The sequence below is a fragment of the Wolffia australiana genome, chromosome 9 (genome assembly GCF_029677425.1).
Source record: "Wolffia australiana isolate 7733 chromosome 9, ASM2967742v1".
Taxonomy (NCBI): domain Eukaryota; kingdom Viridiplantae; phylum Streptophyta; class Magnoliopsida; order Alismatales; family Araceae; genus Wolffia; species Wolffia australiana.
Genome location: NC_135843.1, coordinates 4,437,855 through 4,444,428, shown reverse-complemented (window position 1 = coordinate 4,444,428; position 6,574 = coordinate 4,437,855). Strand labels below are relative to the sequence as shown.

The 6,574-nt window shown below is 41.0% G+C and overlaps 1 pseudogene; it reads right to left on the bottom strand.

Annotated features, from left to right (window-relative positions):
* Positions 1 to 6,167: 6,167 nt before the first annotated feature.
* Positions 6,168 to 6,261, bottom strand: LOC144708103 (small nucleolar RNA R71; annotated as a pseudogene).
* Positions 6,262 to 6,574: the final 313 nt, after the last annotated feature.

Below are 6,574 nucleotides of genomic sequence, written 5' to 3'. Positions count from 1 at the left end.
ATTCTGAACACCAAGGAGGGAGTAGTGCTGGGCCACATGGTAAGCAGCCGTGGCTTGGAAGTGGACAAGGCCAAGATCGAGGTCATCTAGGGCCTTCCACCTCCAACCAACCTAAAAACCCTTAGGGGTTTCCTCGGCCACGCGGGTTTCTATAGACGTTTCATTATTGACTTTGCTAAAATTTCCAAACCTCTGACAAATCTTTTATCGTCTAAGAACAATGAGTTTGAACAAACACTAGAAGCTAAAGATGCATTTTATAAATTGAAGGAAGCCTTAGTTAATGCGCCTATCTTGCAAGGGCCCGATTGGACCCTTCCTTTTGAACTAATGTGTGATGCTTCTGATTTTGCAGTAGGTGCAGTGTTAGGTCAGCGAATCGACAAGAAACCCGTGGTTATCTACTACGCCAGCAGAACCTTAGTGGACGCGCAGCTAAATTATACTACTACCGAGAAGGAACTGCTAGCCATTATTTTTGCTTTAGAAAAGTTTAGATCTTACTTGTGAGGTAGTAAAATTACTGTTTTTTCTGACCATGCAGCAATTAGATACTTGTTAACGAAGAAGGAGGCCAAACCTAGGTTGATTAGATGGGTGCTTTTATTGCAGGAATTTGATTTAGAGATCAAAGATAAGAAAGGGTGTGAAAATGTAGTAGCAGATCATCTCTCTCGAATCATGAGCACCCAACCTGAGATTATAAATGATGCATTTCCTGATGAATATGTCATAACCGCACAAGGAACATCGCTTCCTTGGTACGCGCACATTGTCAATTTTTTGGTTTCAGGAAAAATTCCCACAGGATGGACGTCTCATGAGAGGAAGAAGCTGCTTAAGGATGCACGATTTTACTTTTGGGAAGATTCGGAGCTATTCCATCAAGGCCAAGATCAAATTTTGAGGCGGTGTGTCCCCGAGAGCGAGCAAAGAAACATTTTGGAATTCTGTCATTCCAAACCCGGAGGGGGACACTACTCGGCCAAGGTAACAGCTCATAAAGTTGTTGAATCGGGTTTCTTTTGGCCTACATTATTTCATGACGCCCAGAAATTTTAAAATACTTGTTTAGCATGCCAAGCATCCGTCAACATAAATAGGAAAGATAGAATGCCCCTACAACCCATCCTAGAAGTAGAAATATTTGATTTATGGAGAATCGATTTTATGGGACCCTTCCCTAGTTCTAATGGTTATGAATATATTTTGATGGCTGTCGATTATGTCTCCAAATGGGTAGAAGCCATTCCCTCCAAAACCAATGACAGTAAGGTAGTGACTAATTTTATTGAGAAAAACATCTTTTATAGATATGGATGCCCACGAGCTATCATTAGTGATGGAGGTTCCCACTTTACAAACTACAACTTTAGGAACCTCCTCAAGAAGTTTGGTGTCCATCATCGAGTCACTACTCCTTATCACCCTCAAGCCAATGGCCAAGTTGAATTGTGCAATCGGGAGGTTAAGAAAATTTTGAGGAAAATAGTGCGTCCGAAAAGGAAAGATTGGTCTAGGAAGCTAGATGAGGCATTATGGGCCTATAGGATCGCTTACAAAACTCCTCTTGGCATGTCTCCCTTTCGACTTATCTTTGGGAAGGGTTGTCACCTACCACTTGAGTTAGAACACAAGGCCCTGTGGGCTATTAGGAAACTCAACCTAGATTTGGATAGAGCCGGCAAGCATAGACTTCTTCAATTGAATAAGTTGGAAGAGTTAAGAAATGAGGCTTATGAGAATTCGAAGATTTATAAAGCCAAGATGAAGATGTTTCATGATAAGAGCTTGAAGAGACGAATTTTTGTAGAGAATAAAAAATTATGGCTTTACAACTCTAGATTAAAACTCTTTCCAGGAAAATTGAAAACGCGATGGGATGGCCCCTTCCTTGTTCAGCAGGTTTTTGATAATGGAGCGGTTACCATTTTTTATCCTACATCTCAAAGACAATTCACTGTGAATGGGCAACGGCTCAAACCCTACTTAGAAGAAGAAGATCTTAATAGCCCCATGAATATTACTTTAGAAAAGCCACCGCACGAGAGCTCATGATCTGACTAGTTTTTGCTTCCATTTCCTATTTTCTCTGTTTTGTTATTTTGCTGTGTTTTGTTTTTGTTTTCTTCGTTTTTGTTTCTGTCTTCGTGTGCAGCTACACCTATCCAAGCCAGGTACACCGTCACTGGACAACACGAATGCTGATCGCCGCCTTTCCTTCCATGGTTTGATCTCTCTTTCTCCTTTCTCGTAATTATGATTTGTCATGTAGGAACATGCCTTTTTATTGGGGGGAGGGGAGTACAGTTGCATGCATCATCCATTAAAATTTTTCGTTTTGCATTCACAAACCATGGATATTGATGATCCTAGGAGATGCTTGTCCAATGATATGCATGATAATTTGATTATTTTCAAAAGGGTAGAGGTGCAAGAGTGGCCAGCTAGGAAATCCTAGGTGAAGTAAGCCTAGCTAGGTGCACTATGATACGTACTATTTCATCCACATCTCTTACCATTATATTTCTCTCACCTCACCACCGACTTCGGGTTGAGTTAGCACTTACATGCACGTAATTTTTAGCTTTAGTGGAGAGTAGGGTTAGTGCTAGCTCATTGGCAATATTATTATGATGTGAGTGAAGCTCCCTGAACCAAGAAGGATACAAAACTTTGTCGGGTGAATAAGCTGCCGGTCTACTAAGGACGGCACATGGGTAGTGGATAAGCGCCACCAAATTATAAAGTGAAAGCTGCATTGCGCAAAAACAAGCAAAAGCTTGCATCATATTTACTAAAGATGATTATCATCAAAAATGACCAACAAGCAGCAAATGCCAAAGAAAATAAAGGTGGAAAAGCTGTCTCCCATGTGTTTGAGCCGATGCTACTATAGCCATAGTATTGAGCTACCATTAGCACCGCTCTCGACGCCTTGTTCACTAGTGCGCTTGGGGTGTTAACTCGACCTTACTCCATATACTATGTACTTACTATATGTACTCCGTAGATCAAGTGCACTTAGTTGAGGTAGAAGGCTGAGATAGATCCTAAATTTCTACTGTGCTGGTCAAGTTCAATTGCTCAAAATACTCCTTGAAAAGAGCATGAATCAAAGCTATCGGAAGTCGAGGGTCAACTTGATATCATCTTTTATTCTCACCTGCATTTCATTACTAAGGGACTAGTAATGATCTAAGTTTGGGGGTGTTTGATGACTCTCAAATATGTCATCAAATAATTAAACTTTTTAGTTTTCATTCATCAAAATTATAATGTTAATTCATGCTAATATCATGCATATGCATCATTTTATAAAATCACTAACCCCACTTGATCCTTTGAATCAAGTGGAATATATTTAACATTTTATGGTTAGTAAACATTCAGAAACAGGTTAAGAAGGTCAAGGAAAGAGACGAGGATCAAGAGGAGCGGGCAAAGTTTCAAACAAGCAAAAATTATGAAAATGCCCCTGGGCATGACTTAAAAGAAACCTATAAATACTCTCTTGAGAGTTGATTTTAGGTTGTCCAGAATTTCTCTAAAGGAAGCTAGGGCTTGGAGAGAAAGGATTTCTGCAGACCCTCCAAGGCTGATGAGCATTGGAGCTGGGAGAGAAGCAAGCCGAGGAGTAGCTGGAGCACGACGATCGCCGCCTTGCCCGGAAGGAGTGACACAAGGAGGCGTGAGCGTTTCGGTTTTGGTACAATCTTCTTCTCCCTTCTAAGACAATCAGGGTTGGGCTGAAGATCACAAGCTGTGTCTTCAGCATTTCCAATTTCTGTTGTTCCTTTGGTTACATTTGATTTCGAATCCAATAGTTGATTGAATCGTTTTCCATTCTGTCTAGCAAAAGTTTCATTGTTCTCGCATCCGATCGTGAAATCCTTCCTTGCAGAATTTCGAACTACTAGCAACCCAGGCATCAGCCTAGGTTGCCAGCCATCCAAGCAGCGAGCAAGCTCGCCCGCGCGAATCAGCACCGCGAGCAGGCTCGCCGCGCGCTGCAGTGCCGCGCGCAGGCTCACCCGCGCGCAGCAACGCCGCGCACAGGCTCGCCCGTGCGCAGCAGTGCCGCACACAAGCTCGCCCGCGCGTAGCAGCGCCGCGCACACCGCGCGCAGGCTCGCCGGCGCGCAGCAGCGCCGCGAGCAGGCTCACCCACGCGCCGGCGTTCGCGCGTGCACAAACACCTGCCGGGTGTTTGCTCAATTGCCTCACAGGGCGTAAGCGAACCGTCGCCGGGGAGTTGCTCATTTCTCTGCTGACGGTTCTGCTCAATTGAGTTTTGCCAAGATATCTCCGTAAAACTTAACTGAAGATAATTTAACTGAAGAATTAGCTGAATCAATACTTTTAAGGAATTCGCTGCAACTTATTCTGAATAAAATTTCTACAGAGATTAACACTTGGAATTAGAGAACTGAATAGACTGATTTAATAGAAAAGAATTTTCTGCTGTTTTCTCTGCTTCCTGTGGATCGACCCTTGCTTGCCAAAGGCTGTGAGGTTATAAATTTCGTTGCATAAGCTCAATCCTCACACGAATTCAACTGACAAATAACCAGTAAAAAAAACACCCTAAAATTGAGTTCATCACCAGGGGGTATTTCAAAGGTCTCAATGCTGATTGTAGGACCATAATGGACGTGGATCATGACCCTGAAAAGAAGATCTGGCCATCCATTGAATTAAAAATCCAATGGCTCTCCTTTGCTCTCTCTCCCTATATAAACCCCTTCACCCTATTGTAAAATTCATCTTGTGATTCAATCCAAAGTAATGTTTGGTGGCCTAAGTGCAATTGAGTCATAGATCCATTCATCTCAGTGAGTGCCAGGCTGAGCACGAAGCATCCAGGGCTGAAGAAGCTGGTGGAAAGGAGAAGAAGAAGTCCCTTGGACCTTAGCGGGTCTGAGAAAGAGGTTACCTTCTTATTTATCCTTTTTTATTCTTTTCTGTTCATATTTTGTCTTTTGGTTAGTCTTAGATCAGCTAGCCAATATCTAGACGGTTCCAGTGCATCCAACCACGCTCTAAAATTCGTTCTAGAACTCATTCTAGAGTTGTTTTAGTACAGTCCATTGTTTCTCTCTCCTCCACCAAGGCACCTTCCCCATTTGGCATCCGGACTTGGCCAAATTTTGACTAAGTCCAGAGCGCCAAACTGTTTCATTTCCTTTTTTGATTTAGCTTTCAAATACTCCTAAAAAATACCAAAAATTTATTTTCTGCCTATTAATATTATTATAATATTACAATAATATTTTATTTTTCTTTGTTATATATTTTTATTTAATTAGTTATTTATCTTCATATGTAGTAAACCTACCTCTAAAATTATTAAAAAATACATAACTAAAGCACAAATTCCTAAGAAAAAAACCCTTGCTCCCTGTGGATCAACCCTTACTCTCCCTATGCTAGTAAGGTTATTATAATTTTTTGGTGTTTTAATTCGGATAAACCAATGACACTAATTAGTGAAGTTAGCTCATCACTAATTACCCAAAAATCTGAATTATCAACTAGCGCCGTTGGCGGGGAGCACGGTGATTGTTTGTAGTGAATTTGTATTTTTTCCTCTTTTGCCAAAGTTGAGGGCAGCTAACCCTGAACAAATGGTACTTCTAACTAGTTTTTTGGAGATTGATGGTCTTAACAAAGTCTAAGGCTGGGACTAGTGTTGAGGAATTTAGACACTCAATATCCTGCTCTTCCAGCAACGCTTATAGCTCAAGATAAAGAAGAAGTCGATATGGCAGAAGATGGTCAGCCACAACAAGAGAGGAGAAGGACGATGCTGGATAGATCTAGTCCATCAGGAAGTCTACGGCAAACCGGCATCAATATCAATGCAGGTGAGGGGGTTATGTTTAGGTATGACAATGCCCTACTTAATTCTCTCCCTAAATTTACTCGTCATTCTTCTCAAAACCCCTTAGAATTTCTTGATGATTTTCACATTCGATGTTCCTCTCAAAATATTCCTGGTTTAACTACTGAAGCTTTAAAAATGAAATATTTTCCGCTTACTTTGAAAGATAAGGCTTTCGCATGGCATAGAAATTTAGGCATAACATTTAACTCATGGGAAGAAATGCAGAATAAATTTCTACATAAATTTTATCCCCTTTCCAAAACTAATTTTGATAGAAAAGAAATTCAGAAATTTTATCCCCATGATCATGAAGCATTTAGTGAATCATGGGAAAGGTTCAATGAATTAATCCGAAAATGCCCTCACCATGGAATAGAAAAATGTCAGCTAGCTGAAATTTTTTATGAATCACTTCCTGATATTTTTAAAAATAAAGTGAATCAAATAGCTGGTGGCTCGTTCTATATGGCTTATGAGGATGAAGTCTTTGATCTTTTGGAAAGGGTGGCTGAAACCGACCTACAGGAAATAGGAGCAAGTCAAAATGGAAGAAATGCCAACCCAAAACGAGGAGTGCTGCAAGTAACTTCAAAGGAAGCTGATCTTCATTCAGGGATAAGAGAAACCAACAAGAAACTTGAAGAATTGACTTCCACTCTAAAGAATGCTTTTCTCCCTAACTCACCC